The 15,933-nt window shown below is 39.6% G+C and overlaps 1 protein-coding gene across 5 annotated transcripts in view; it reads right to left on the bottom strand.

The window, feature by feature from the left end:
* The window catches only part of LOC6493154 (trichohyalin), a 42,944-nt gene extending 27,235 nt beyond the window's left edge, over positions 1 to 15,709 (bottom strand). For 3 of the 5 annotated variants that reach the window (XM_001957125.4, XM_014908755.3, XM_014908757.3), the window contains exon 1: positions 15,055 to 15,709. The gene's annotated coding sequence lies outside the window, so the exon portion shown is untranslated. Of the gene's footprint in view, positions 1 to 6,018; positions 6,050 to 15,054 lie in introns of all 5 variants that reach the window. The other 2 variants (XM_014908756.3, XM_014908754.3) reach the window with 1 other exon arrangement.
* Positions 15,710 to 15,933: the final 224 nt, after the last annotated feature.

Consider the following 15,933-nt stretch of genomic DNA (forward strand, 5'->3'; position numbering starts at 1 on the left):
AGGCCTAACTTATTGCCAGCTGTATCATAAATTTTAAATAATCTCTGCCAGCAGCGGTCTTCTTGGAAAAGCCAGCTAAATAGCCTCGACGGCTCCTCGGGTAACAACAATTAATTGTCAATTAGGTTCGAGGGAAACCTGTCGCAACAAGTGTTTGCTCTGCCCTTCTATCTCATTTCTGTATTTTCTTGAATATTTTTAAGTGGAAAACCGTCTGAGTCTCAAATTGCTCGGAGGGTGACTAATTTCGGTCTAAAAATAAGTAGGAAAATTGCCAAGAAAATTGGCACGCTTCTAGTTTAACGCACACAGTGCTCCCAAAGATATAAGACACAAATGTTTACCAAAAAAAATAGAAAAAGAAAAATTGAGGAAAACTACCGCGAAGAGCAAAAATAAAAGTGTGAACCAATTAGCCAACTAAATTATGGCGAGAAGCCTAAAAGCTTATCCAAATTTTGCACAGGATTTGGGTGAATTTTCTATAGATAGTTTACATTGGCGGTGAAATGTTTGAGGTTTGTAGTGCTTTAAGCTAAAAAAAAATCTAGAAAAATAATCAAAATTGTTGCACTGACCAAGACACGAGATAAACCATTAAATAGCCTCTTAAAATAGATACTGACGAAATAGTTATAGATATAATAAATATATGTGCGAAATATAAATCGAATGAGTGTTCGCGTCTCAAGGGAAATTTAATTTCTCACGCCTGTTGAGCTAAAACACGTCCAACGTCATGCCTTTGAAATATGTTCAAAATAGTCTCTAGATTTATGGGACTTGTCGCTTTGTCAGCAAAAACATTAATAGATATACGTTTTATAATGTTTTTTTATGGTGTTTTTAAGGAAATATCAGTTGAAGCTTGAATGAAAAATGCCTTTGATAATGTTTCTTTTACTTAAGTTATGAAAAAGGGGATAATAAATAACCAAAAGTGAAATATATGTTTGAGATTAGTATTCTCTGATACGTCAACAAGTGTTTAAAACCTTACCACTAATATTGAATATATTTGTTTAATATAAACTTCCACTTGGAAGTCTCTGTCTCATTTGCCTAAGTAAGGCCCCAGGGCCCATGCCATGGCCCTGAATGTTGCCATATTTTTTGATGGAGGGGACTGGGTATAAATAATAGAAGTTCTTGGCTGGCCTTTGGCTGATTTTATGATCATCCAGCCACCGGGACATATACATAGCCTCCACACTTCCATTACCATTTCCATTTTCGTTTCAAACAGTGAGCGACTGACATGCGAACTTCCGTTTCTCGGGGCAGGAAATGCAAATAAACAAAAGGCCAGTAGCTCCCTATCTTCTGGCCTGTTTGTGCGGGCGAATTGATTTTTATGGGCCGTAAGTTTGGGATATTTATGCAGCCAGCAGCCACCAGGCAGCACTCACCATCGGCTGGCAAGTCCAAGTAATCCATGGAGCAGGAAGAGCACTCGGGATTTGTTTATGGAAATGGCAATGCCAAAAACCTCACACTCGACCATGAGAGAAGTTTAGCGGCATCTTTAATGGAACATTAGCACTGCAGACTGACGGCCAGCAAAAAATTATAACTTGAGCAGCAAGTTGATTATGCTTGATGGAAGGAAACTGGCCAAATACAAAGAACAGAAAACAGCAAAAAAAAAAGGCATAAAATAAAAGGAGAAAATCGCCTCCGGGCCAAGTCCGGTAAGGGAGGCACGTCACTTGAACAACATTCGCTTTTTATTCGAATTATTCCTTCGCTTTCATGAGAATTCTTCTTTTTTTATTTCGCCTTTTCGGGGTTTTTTATTTTAATGCGCGAGCATTAACAGCCCAAGAGTTTGGCTTTTATTATTGCTCATTTGCACAGTTGTCGGTTGTCCTGCCGCGTCCTTTTGTCCTGCTCCCAGGAAGGCTCGGAGCTAAAAACATTATGTTTATTTCACTCCCAATGAGCGATGGCACTTTGGCCGAGCGGAAATTCCCGGAATGATGTAAAGGCTCTTTCCTGAGATTAAATAACTTTTGGCCAATTGGCATTTCTTGAAGAAAAAGTTGAGTCTTTAAAGACTATTTGGCTTCTTAATTTAAGCCAAAAAAAGTATGATGTATTCTATTTTTTAGAGGGTATCTTTTGGCTTCTATTATGAATCCTATAATTTCTCTTAACCCTCCACTCTCATGAGCGGAAAAGTTCATGGAAATTCAATAAGTTTTCTTTCAAATGAAGTTGGTATTCGCTCGTTTTTTATTTGCCTTTTCTCTTTGCACTTTTCAAGCAGATTCCGACGCTTTGCCTTAACCGTTTTAGGCCGTCGCTTTTTGTTCTTGGCCATTTCACAACTTTTAATTAGCCGCATTTTATGCAAACGCTTTTAAATCAACAAAAGTCCTGAAAAACCGAGGCCCAACAGATAAATGCGAGACAAAATTGAAAGGGTCTGGGTGGTGGGTGCTGGGTCGGTTGCTGAGGTGGGTGTGGCACTCACTTTGGTGGTGCGGGTGCGAGAAAATCAATTAGCCCGTGGCTGAGTGGCAGAGTGGCTGAGTGGCGGAGTGGTGGAGTGGCTGAGAGTGAGTCATGGAACTCTTTCCTAATCGACGTGTGAGATGGGTGATGGAAAGGTGTTGCCTTTGCCCCATTGCTATCTGCATCTCACTGCGCTGTTTCCGTTGTTCTCCGCCACTCGTTTCCGTTTCCTGCCCGCATTGCAATTCAACATTGCCCCTTTCCTCTCGCCCCGTTTGGCCATCATTGCTGATGACTTTTGTCCTTGTTCGCCTTCGGGTAAATATTGAAACAACTGATTAGTTTGAGTGAGCTCAGCTTGTTCCTGCATGTACACTGACAGAAAAAATTGATGATGAAGTTTGATAAATCACATCAATATTTATCTATTCCTATTAAGCATCAAATTTCTAGTAAAATTGTGTAAAATATTTCCAAAACAGTCTTTCTCTGTATGGACATCTATACTCTAACAGCCTAACAGCCTATGGCATCTCGAATTTCATTGTGAAAACATTTCAAATTGCCTGTAATGATACGTTATACTGGGCCCAATCGAATTGTTGACTTATTTATTGGACATTCTAATTGATGTAAACGAACCATCGCTGTGAGGGCAGAATCGGGCTGGAAAGTCGATCACTGAAATATTCATTTCTGTTTATGGCATTCGAATTTATAAAGGATGTGTGGGAGCGTGTCAATATATGGTATGTTGCCTGCTGGATTGCCTAGGAGTATGCAACAGAAAATTGCATTTTCTGTTACTTTGTAATTATATTTACCATGCAAGCGTTTTGTCTCACTTACTTGGCATGCTATCCCCGGAGTGCAAAATGGGTCCTGGTTTTCTTAACCCCGCAACCCGTTTCCCGTAACCCGTAACTCGTAACCCGTAGCCCTCACCCTAGCCAAACTTAAATGACATTTGAGTTGCAGACTTTTCCTAATGGAATCACAATTTCCCAGCCACCCATCTACCCTGCCACCCGGACAGTCAGACACACGCGGCGGCGGCGACACAGGAAAACTTGGGCAAATACTCGTACATTTTTTGTTGTCTTATTTAACTGCAAAGTTCTGAGCAAATAAACCGATCCACCCCGCTGTGGGCTGGGCGGGGCGTGCCAGTAAAATGTCGCACAAATTGGACTTAATCAAATTGCCAAAATGTTGACAACCGAAAGGAAAGAAATATAAGAAATATTTGCCGCACTCTGCCTTTGTTTTCGCCTTTCGAACTTTTCCCAAAGTCCTTGCTAAAGTCCTCCCTCCCCCAAAAAAAATTGAGGAAAATTGAAATATAGGCTTCTGGTTTTGCTTTCCTTCTAGTCGTTGTATCCCGGGGATAAGTTAATTAAATGCTCGGCGATTAGCCAAGCAATTGATGGGCAATAATGGCCAAGATAAATATTGAGCCACTTTTATTGGCAATCTCGGCCAAAACAAAAGCAAATCCTTTTGCAATTACAATTAAATGCAATTTATTGTTCAAGAGGCTTTTGTGCCAAAGCAAGCCGACCTACAAATTATTATGCAGACTGGCTAAAGTTGGCCAAGAACTTAGCCCATTGCTGGTCTAATTGAGTTGTGCTGCAGGTGGAACTAGCAACTAGCAACTGTGAACTGAAAACTGCAAACAATAATGAAAGTCAATTAACTGACTAAGCCAGGGAAAACATCTTCATTATGTACTACAGGCTGGCAATTTGAATAAGCGCTAAAAATTCATTTCAAGTGACCCAATTAACAAAGCAGGAAGAGCAACAGCAACACCAGCAACACCAGCAACATCAGCAACACCAGCAACAGCAGCAACAATCGCATTAAACGTTTAATTACAATGTCCCACCGAGTTTCTTTCTCTCTCTGGACCCGTTTTTGTGTCTATTCCTTATCTGGGTGGTGCTTCCGCTGCTAACAAGCGTATCCTTTCCGGCCTAGCTCTGAAAAGGATTTTAGCAATTTGCGTTTTGCATTTTGTTGATCTCCCCCTGACCCCTTCAGGCCACTCCAGTCTCTATTTTTCCAGATTGCACATACAAAGTAGTAGCTGCTGCCGCTGTTTGTTCACTGTGTTTCTGTATATTGAGTGGCACTCCATTGTTGACCTGCTTCGAAAACAAGCAACAACTGGGCAGCACCACCTACGCACCTGCACTTGCAATCGCAATCGCAGAGCCACCCATCTGGGTCACCTAGCCGTTCCACAAACGGTGGATCCTTTTGTTCGGAGCTCGGACTCTTACCACTTTCAGACATATGGCCCTTAGGTTCTATGTCTTTGAAAGCCATGTCGGTGAAGCAAACAAAGAAATCAGTGGACATGATTCGGAACATGTTAATGTTTAAGGGGAGAAAACAAGGTCCGAATAGTACGGTTTCAAAAATACGTTCCAATTAGAGAAATGTTTAAGGGGTAGGGATACTAGTGTTTGAAAGGGGCTTCTATAAGAGTATGAGAATTCTTGACAGTTGAGAAAACCCCGCGAGAGATCATAAAGCTGGGGCATTGATTTAATTGATAATTTAAGCATCTAGGCATTGGTTGCCCTCAGGACCTACAACTCTGCGATATGCAAGCCCTCTGCCTGCCTGCAAACGATAAACCACAATACTCGGCGAAATCTGCATTGGAAATAACCCCAAAGTGTCTGATTAGCCAGTCGACATGTGGCACATGCCTCCCCACCACCCTCCACTCCACTCCACTCCACTCCACTCGATTCAATTCGATTTGATTCTCCATGGCGTTCGATAAACAAGCAACACAAGCCAAATTGATGCGCCTAATTGGCTGCGACCCATGCCGAATGCAGTGCGTGAGTTGTCACCGGCAAATGCATTTATGCGAACACCGGATAGACACACATATCGAAACATGCATATGTCTATATAGTTGCAATATTTATATGCGTGGGCTGGCATCGCTGACATAAACAAACGGCAGGCGGGCTGGCACAGCAAACACAACAACTTCATTAACGGGTGAGCCAACAATGTTCCCATTTTACTGGCTGATTGACTGATTATGGTCAAGTGGCTGACTGTATCCCACCGCCAAGCCAATACAATCCCCCGTATACAACCTCTAAATTTTTATTAATTATCGTGCAAATTTTTACATTTATTTATCATGCACACGCCGCTGTTAAATTGCGAATATTTTATGCTCGGTGTTAATTTTTATATGCCGTTTTTCGCCATTGGCTTTTTGAGGTTTTTACATTTTTATTTTCATCTTTTTTTTTGCAAGCTTTTATGAACGCTTTGCGATCGCATTTTGTTTTGCTTAATTGCGCGTGGCGAACACTCGGCGTATACGTTATATGTGTCTGCCGCGATGCATTGCTCATACGCACTGGTGTCCGCACCGTGCAGGCAAAAACGCATTTCGCAACGAAATGAAATTTATCTGCCAATATAATGTGTTTTGCATATCATATAATGTGTTTTTATGTATTTATAGTTTTTGGAAAGATTGAAATATTAATTTACGATTCAAGTTCAAAAAATATTTACCATTTAGTTTAAGATAAGAACATAACTTTACCTGTAATGGAAAAAAAAATATGTTATTTAGTAAAAACTTACTATTATATAATATTATTTAAATTAATATATAATTATATTTCTAACATGCCACAACATCACAACTTATTATGATACTTTTTCAAGACTCGTCAGTATCTCTTAAATATTTATTTTATTCTATTTTTCAAATTCTGATGATGAGCCATTGTTTACTTCTAGTCTCTTGTGCTAAACTATTTTTCGTTGTCACATTTCTCCTAAACAAACTCAAATTAAGCGCATCATAAGTAGCTGTCTCTCGTCTAAAGATCTACTTGCCTCAGTTGCCAACTGCAACAAATGACATTTTGTGGGGCGAGCGAGAAAATCTATGGCTGCAGTGGAAAATTTCTCGCACTGGATTAGCGATGCAAGGCAGCTGGGCAAACACGAGGGGGTCGGACTGCGAAGAGTTAAATTGCAAAGCAGCTGCACAAGGCAAATGAAACTAACAAAAATAAATGCACAACAAAAGGGGGTACACACACACACTCACACACCCCTCACTACCCCAAGGGGGCATAAACATTTTTTTTTGCTCGTCGCAAATATTTCAATTTTTTTCCTCAGCTGGCTAGGTACATTTTAGCGTTTTGTACGGCTATAGAATTTTGCGGAGCAATAGAAATTATTTTATTCGGGAATTTGATAAAATATATGGTTACCTGAGATTTCAAAGTGATTACAAATTCATACATTTTACAAAATCTGTGAAAATTGTTGTATTGAAACTTCTGGAAAAAGCCGTCAAGTAAATATTCTTGAACAACTTCAATGACATAAAAACTTCAATCCTAGGCAATGACGTATCATATATTCGAACAACCCTTTCGCGATTGTTTTTTTTTTAAGAAAAATTTCTTTCTATGCTTTTGTAAACTTTTTATAACCCAAGTCGGTGTCACCATAGTAGGTGACACATAGTCGGGACGTCGACTATAGCCGTCCTTTCTTGTTTCCTCTGCTGGCTTGAAAAATTTTTGCTTTTCCAACAGCTTGAGAATTTTCTGTAAACTTTTCCCACATGCACGGAACTTGTTGGAGGTCAGGCCAGGATGCATGAGAAATTACATTATAAATTCAACCCGGCTCCGGTGAAAGAAATCTATTTAAATGTCCACACACAAATAGGCAACAAAAATACATTCAAATTGCATTATGCGGCAATCAGTTTTCCATTAAATTGTGGCAAATCATTGACCAAACTCTAAATAGAAAAGAGGCGCAACAAACAGGGCAAAAATATGAATTACATTTTCCGCAATTGCACGGGTTAGGGAGGAAATGGGGTGTCTCGGATTGTTTGCAATTTGCATAAATAGCGGACGGATCCATACCTAGGGGAGGCGCCAACAACGGGACTGTAGAGCATCCACTTTGGCGGAGAGATTTATGTGACTGTTCGGCGCCAATTTATGCCGGAAATTTTTCGGCACATTTTTGATATTCTCATTGAAATTGAAAACATATTAAACGCACATTAATTTCAAATGTCAAATCCAAGACATGGAGGCATGCAGAGCGGATGTATGATGCACGGAGTCGAGAAGACTCATTCAAGCATGTCGGAAATGTTTTTAATATTAAATAAGGTGAAATGTGATAAATAACTTACAAGATATTCTTTAAAGTTTTCCCTTAACTACACACTCACAAAAAGATAAGATTTTCAGATAAACTTGAGACTTCTGGGTTATCTTATCTTCCCAACCAGTTCCAGAGAATTCAAAATGAGTACATCCCATTTTGTTTTGCGATTCTCGCCATCTGGGTTAGTTAATCGGGTTAAGTGGAGTGATTCTGCCAAAGGTTCTCAGACTGGATCTTATCAGCGGTCGCGGTTAATCATAGACTTTGTCAACGCCATCTTGGCCACTGACAATTTTGCATATTTATGGCGTTTTCATTTATGAACTGACGCAATAGAATTTATAATGAGCCAAAGGCCGCCAGCTTCCTGGCCTAATGTATTGCATCATTAATTCTGAGCAGCCGAATTCATCAAGGGAACTCACACCGATAAATAAACCATGTTGATTAATTTCGTTGAACTTTAGGCTTGATTTTACGACTGCCCACTCCACACTAGATTGGCTTAATTAGAAATATAATTTAACACCTAGTGTTGTGTCTCAAAACTTGTTTTATTCTTTTGTCAACTATTTATAAATCAAATCAAAACAAAATCTACAAAATGAGTAGTGATTTTATGAAATCATTTCACTCAATCATTTAAAACAATGTTTGTTCCATGAAAGGAATATCAAATGGTCTCACTTTGGCGAGAACTTGAGCTCAGAACTCTGGCGTCAGAAATTAATCTATTATAAGGCCTATAAAGCAACAAAGTCTCTGTTTTTGTTTTCCTTTGGGGCTGACCAAATAATTTATTGGATCTCTGGGGCTTGATCATTTACGATATGGAGGCCCAAGACCCAAAATTCAGAGGTTCTTGTTCCCAGTTGTTATAGTTTTGTTTGTTTAATTCTTGTTCTGTTTTTTTTTTTTTTGTGGATTTGTCAGCAACATGATCTGCTAAATTTGGCATTCCAAACGCACAATCCAGTTGAAAGTTTTTTATGTATTTCATGTTGTTGGAATTCAACAAGAGCGGCTTCTCTGGGCCGAGTTGATTATGCTTGAGAGTTTCGGTTTCAGCCTAATTGGCATTTTTAGCGTGTGTCTCCAGTGTAGCTCCGTCCCTTGCCTTCGCTCTTTCTCAGTTTCTCAAATTCTCATGCGTCAACGCACCCAAAACATATTTTATATGGTTTCGCTTTATTGTTCTTGACAATTTTTGCATGTCGAAGCCGAAAACTTTTCGGGCGCTTTCTTTTTTTTCTCTCCACTTTTTTTTTTTGGCCAAAAAGCGACGAATGTGGGGCCTGTGCAATTATAATACTGCCATATCTCACCGATTTTGTCTCGGGACTTGGACTGGGTGAAGCCATAAAAACAGATTTTACGAGTATGTTAGCAATTTGAAAGTTTTTCGATTTGTTATGGGCAAAGCGAGCCTTTTTTTAAGGCTCTTAAAGGTGTGCGAACGAGACGATTATGATGTAATTCATGCCATGTTGGAAACGGATTTTGGCCAATTCCAATAAGTGTGGAATTTGGGAAGACCTTTATTATAAATTCAAAGGGATAATGCTATGATTCATAGGCCTTTCTTATTAGTTTTTTGAATATTATTACAAAAATACCATGGGGAATAGAAATAGCTTATTAAATAAGAAGTAAGATGGTAAGCCCTCTATCATATAATATATTTTTTCCAGGTACTCCACTTTTGCTGAGGTCAACTTGAGAACAGTTCTCAAAATTCGTAAAATCATGCCCCATTCCCTTTTGGTATTACAACACATTCTTACAATTTTGTACTTTGTTCCGTTACCGTGAACAAAAAACATAAAAAAAAAGACAGAGGAACGTTCGCAGAATGACACTTCAGTTTAATGAACCGCCGATTCGCGACAGTTTGAACAGACTGGAAAAAAAAAATATTAAAAAATTGTTTTTATAATGTAAGCCGAGTTGAACTCAAATGTCAAAGTCAGCGAAACCCGACAACCTCTGGGGAAGAGGAGACTAAAATCATGGTAATTCCCAACTCCACCTAACTGGCGCATAATTAAGAGTAAAAACCGCAGAAAAGAAAACAATTTGTAGCCCGATGGAAATTGTCAAGCGGTGGTGTTTCTACTGTGGTTGGGTGGTGCGTTCGGCTAAATTATCAGCATGTGCGGGTTTTTTTCTCATCTGACCAGTGCAGTTTTGGTAGGTAGCTAGAATCTGCATTGGGTTTAGCAACACGATGGACCAAAATCTGGGGGTTTTGAGCTGCTGCCATCAAAAGCACAGCAGGAAGGCCAACCATCGACTTAATTAGGCTGCCCGGACTGGCTGTGTTGCAGCTTCAAAGGCCAAATATTAAATAAAGAGGCCAACTCCTGCTGTTTGGCAAACTTAACCCTTTTTAGAAAAAACTTTTTCCAACAAGGTTTATAGAAAAAAAAATCATATCTATCTATTGGCTAATAATTCGAGTTATTTTTCTATTTATCATTTTAAAAAGTTATTTTTTTAATTCTCTGGATGCTGATTGCGTGGTTTCCTAACGGGTTAATTTTTAGTCGGGCCACGGGGCGTATGCGCAATGCCGCAACCTTTGGCGCAAAGCCTGTAAAAAGCGTAGAACTTTCTGGCGGGCGCTCCTTATAATAGGCCTTCGCCTACTGAATGGCCACGCCCGGGTCAAGGACAACCACCCACAAGCCGCTCCCAGACAGGAAGCTGCGAGTTCGGCTAAACCACTTACTTAGCCGCTAACCCCACGAATCTAAAATGCCAGAGCCATTCGATCGATTAGAGATTGTTCGAGATTGCGCTCTTAAAACATTCTTAGCGTCTGTGTAACGTATGATGCTCGGTTCTAATGCTGTTCAATCAACGAAATTAAAGCTATCGCCTGAGCAGACGCCGTCTGGTCGTCCTCATCATCATTTCCCAGCTAATGTCAACAATTTATAATGCATCGACATGACAGCCGTCGGATCAAGCGCCAACGTAAAACTCATCGCCACTCATCTCAAGCCGGGCTCGATCGTAATGGCTGGCAGTTTGTTCGCAAATTGATTTTTATTACAGCAGGCAAGGCGAATAAATTGCCACAAAATAAATATTTAAAGTCGAAAATTTCTCATTCTAGTGTGGGCATTACACTCTCCAAATGAATTGGTTGTCATTAAGTGGGATGTATTGGGGATATTGTGGAAATAATGTATTGAGATGTTCTCTGTAATAAAGATAGGCTGTCAAATGGGAATTAATTTTTAATCTTTCCGAGAACCATCAAAAAAACATATAACTATTCATATTTATTTATAGAAAGAAGATGTTGTATGATTAAAAAAATTAATAATTTATATAAATGTTTCATTTTAGAACCCATTCCTTAGAAATACATAGTTCATTGCTCCCTCTAAGATTCAATTGAAAAAAAAAAAACAAAAATTCCAGGAATTTCTGAGGCATTTTTCCTTGACCAACGCATAGGAAAGTCAAGTGGTCTGGCCAAAAACAAAAATTGAAGAATTCCAAACTATTTTAAGTTGCCATTTAGCCATAATAATCCCGCAAGTAGAGCACACAAGGTAGGGCCCCCAGAGAAAGCATATTATGTGTTCCACATGTTCCACCGCCGACTAATCTAATCTATGCTTATCTATTTGAACAGTAGCACCGTGGCGGAATGTGGCTGAAACCACTAGCTAGAGGTGAAAATAAGTTTTTAAACGATGGCCAAGATGGAAGACCTAATACCTGGTACCTGGGGGGCAAGTGTGGGTGGGCGGTGGGCGAAGCTCATGCAATTAGCAGAAATTGCAAATTAATAATCATGTCTCGTGTGGATAACAAGGACAAAAGCCAACACACACGACACCCACTTAATAGAAGGTATATATGTGTAAGAGGTTGTCCAGGGAGGGGTTTCTAAAGAGGGGCTCTCGAGATGGGGTTTTGGTGGTCGGTTGGTTACAGAAACCATAACAATTTGCAAGCGTATGAAAAATGTATGCAGAGCAAACTTTAAATTCATTACACACACGCAAAGTCTGCAGAGGTAGTCAGGGACACTAAAAAAAATTAAATTAAATAAATTAAGAAATATTAATTACATTCATTCCATTTTTTTATCAGACTAACTTGAATAAAAATTTCCAAAAATATATTTTTCTTTCAAAGTTTTGAAGAATTTTTAGAGTATGAAGATAAAGGATAAAGACTCGTTATTTCTCAGTGTAAAAAAAGGAAAGTAAAAAAGAGGGATAGAGAGTAGAAAGGAGGAAAGGTGACAGACTTTTCCCCCCGGCAGTACAGTGCGGAACATGTGGACATGGGCAGGCCGAGCAGTTTGTTTAAACTGCGGTCGCCTGCCAGGATGTGTCGAATGCTATCCGCACCCACACATATGCATATTATCCTTGTGTGTGTTTGCAGGTTGGCGTGCCCATTCGCACTTTCAATAAGTTCCACTTACACACACACACACACCCGCCATCTCGGCAAGGATTACATCAAATGTGGGCGGTGGCCCTGCCCCCAAACTCTTTGGCAGGTAATTTGAAAAATTTTCGTGCCTCGCTTCTATTTACGCTTTTATCTCTGTGGCACATTTACCCTGTAAGTGGCCCTGTATTTTTTTTCCAACAATTTCTATTTCTTCATTTCTATTTGCCGGTCTTATCCATTTCTTTGACATTATACGATGCAATGTGTGTTTCAAAGGGCACTGAGAGATATATTTGGCACTTGCTCCTATTAAAAATAATTGTAATTTCGTTAAAAAATAAGACCATCTATATAAATGTAATAATTGGTAAATATTTAGGACCATAATTTTAGCCTCAATAAAGTATAGCATACTTTTTTCCAGTGTCCTCCGTGTTCGTGTTAACCTTGGCCAGGGCATTAAAACCGTGCCAAGTGTCGAAACGGACTGACTCCTGGCCAGGCCCCCAAGACGAAGAGAAAAAAAAATATATTTAAGAAGCAGCCAAGGCATTTGCGACACCAACACAAAAAGCCTGGAAACTGGACATTTATTGAAGGATCCACCTTCAGCTTTGTCTGTTCCTGCCCCGTGGCCCGACTCATTTAAAATTCGACAAGGTGTGCTGGTCCATGTGTGTGTGGCCCATTTTTGTCCCTTCTTTGTTTCGGTCGAAAAGCTCCAGGCTCCCGGCCCGGTCCTTATTTTTTCCCTCAGTGCTGTCTTACGCTTCTTAAATCTATCTTGGCTTTCTTTCGTGCTTATCTCACTGAACTGTTGCATTTTTAATGCCATTTTATTTCATTTTTATTTTTATGCTCTTGCCAAAATGTTTTTTCTGTCCCTTCTTTTTTCGGTCTTCTTTAATTTGTTTGTTATTCTTTTATTTTTTTTTTTTTATCCTTAGTTCGCATTCTCACATCCCCGGCACACACTTGGAAGTTTATCATTTTTGTCTCTGTGGAGAACCAAATGGGATTCTAGGGAAGTGCAATAGTGATCCAAGGGATTACTGATTCTTACTCCAGATAATTGGAAGAGATGTGGGGAAAAAGTTCCAAAACTATGATTTATTAGAGGCTGAGTTTAGTTTACCTTGACTAAGGGATAGTTAATATATAATATTAATAGAAAGTATAAAAGACCCTCATTATTTTTGTGCCAGATATTATTACATGGTAAGACCCCCTTTTTTCCAACTACTCCTACTATAGGGTAGCCCATATTCGAATATCCTTTTAGATCTCAGCCACCACTACCGCAGAATCTCATTTTTTGCTGGCTAATGTCTATTTTCTCGTATTTTGGTCTCTTTTTCTGCATTTCGGCATTTTATGATAGCCCCGCGCGAATTCTGTCCGTTTCTGAATGCAAGGCTTTGTGTTCCTTTTTTCTGAGGGAAGTATTCCTTCGTTCGTTCCCTCAGATTTGTTTATTTTTTTCTCGTTTTTTTTTTTTTTTGCTGAAGAAAGCAATGTATTTTTAGTGGATTCTGCTAAATGTCTAAAAATATGCGGCATGTCGAGCACCTGAATGGCATAAGTCTATGGAATGGGTAGTGAGCCGGGCACCTGGGGAGGGGTAGACCTGGTGTCAGGGTCCATTCGGCTCGCTTTTTTATTTATGACCCTCGAAAAAAGCGATTCGTGCATTTGGCTTAAATCTCTCAGCTTCGAGCAGGAGGAGCACGTTGAAGGTCACCATTGGAGCGGCTCCACCTCCACCTCCACTTCCACCCCTCCAAAAAAAAATAAAATAAAACCAAATCGATTTTAACGATTATTATTCCTTGGCTTGTCGGCTTAGTCACACTCACTACTCACTCGGTCCGACTTGGTTTATGAATATTAAATGCATTTTGGCACGGCTAGCTAAGCGGCTAAAAAAAAAAAAAAAAAATAAGAAATAATTTAAAGAAAAAACCCACTTCTGATTGACAAAAGTGTGGCAAGGACATTTAGCGAGTAGCCAGCACTGACGACACTGCCACATTAGCGCTAATTGATGACCAAGACTGAGCAGTGGCACGCCCCCTTTACAGCGCTAAGCCCTCCTCGTTCCATACGGCCAGTGACAGCTCATTAATAAGCGGATTTGGCCCTTTTGGAGAGCATGTCCTTTTGGCCTTCGCTTTGTGTTGACGAGCTAATCTACTGCATAAATCTACAGTTTTGCTAACAATCCCAACAAGAGCTCAGATATACCAACAAAGGCAATAAAAAAGCCACCGAATAAATGGCCAAAAGGCACAGAGCAAAAATTCTATAGATTACACTTCCAATTTCCACTTTTCGAGCTCATCACAATGATTTAAAAATATTGTTTCTCCTATCTTGGCCATATGACATTACTAATTTAAAAAAATATATTTTTAACTCATTGTTGTCTTATTTTTAGCAAATCAGCTATCAGAATTCCCATGGAAACCAGTTAAAACATTCTCAATGGTTGTTTGCAGTTTTTGGGTCACTGCGATAAGATAAGGAAAAATAATAATCTTTTAACTTAAAAATGTGATGTCTCTTTTAAGCCACTGCCCCACGAGGAAAGCCTTTCAATTAAATGAACATTATTGCTTTCTCTGTACAGCAATTCGGAGGGGGAGGGGGGTCAGAGGTGAGTCCAGGGGTCGTGGGAGTGGCAACATCATTGGGGCAGGTCCCAGCACTTAATTAGAATTGTGCCTGAATGGAATAGAATATCACGCGAGAGCGGGATAATTTATGCAGCCCAAGGAAATAGACGACAAAAAGAATCTTTGGGCATTAAGTATATTCTGTCATTATTTATAGCACAAATATATAAACAAAATATTCCAATCATGTTATGCAAATATCCATAAATCGAATTGAAAATTTTGCGAGTTAATTGTTTGATTTTCACTTTGCCAAAAAAAAAACGAAGAATTGTCTATATTTTTTTTAGCTTACCTTTCCTAGATTTCTGCCTGGGTTGGAAGTGCAAATAATTTGAAATGCAAATATGCAGAGTTCCCTGCTTTCTAAGCTTCACTCCGCGATGGACTTGTGCCAAAAAGGAAAAATATATATCGAGTATATATATCTTCTTTTTTTTAGTGGTTTCCACAACTGACAGACTGTCCGACTTCTAGGCAAGACAATTCGCGGGTCCGCGGCAAATATTGAAACTTGATATTTATTTTGTTATTTATATATTTTTTTTTTTTGTTGGACAAATCAGGCCAATTAGCGCGATTTGGGCGGTGAGGCTTTGACACGAGAAGTCGAATGGCAGGCCGATATAGGAAATGTAACCGGCACGGGCTGAATTTCACCTGCACCTGCCAAGAAACACTTGCAACTAAGGTAAGACAATGGGCTATCGGCACTTGTTGTCCCAGTCAAGTCGTTCGGAAGTTCAGTTTTCTTTTCTTTTCTTTATTTTTTTGGTTTTTTTTTTTTTGTTAGATGGTTAGATGGTAAGGTTTCGTTTTTTATATATATTTTTTTTAGACAACCACTACTAACTATTTAGTGGCAGTTGTTCGGAGATGCCGAGGAACGCGTGCGTTCGTCACGAGCGTAAAATTGCGACTAACCGAGTGGCAATCGCAAAGCCCCAAATGCTCCACTGCCGGCTTGCCTCCACAGCCGTGCTATTGCTTTGCTTTGGCTGTGGCTGTTGCTCTGCTTGGTCAACAATTTTCTTTGCTCACTGAAGTGACGTCACTGTGATGAGATGCTGTTTCAACCGAGAGAGGACCTGGGGCCCGGCACTTGGCGAAATTTTTGGATTCAAAATGTTGGGATTATTTCAAAACTTGCACAGTTTAACAATTGAATTATTTC

This window comes from Drosophila ananassae, chromosome 2R, assembly GCF_017639315.1.
Source record: "Drosophila ananassae strain 14024-0371.13 chromosome 2R, ASM1763931v2, whole genome shotgun sequence".
NCBI classification, from domain to species: Eukaryota; Metazoa; Arthropoda; class Insecta; order Diptera; family Drosophilidae; genus Drosophila; species Drosophila ananassae.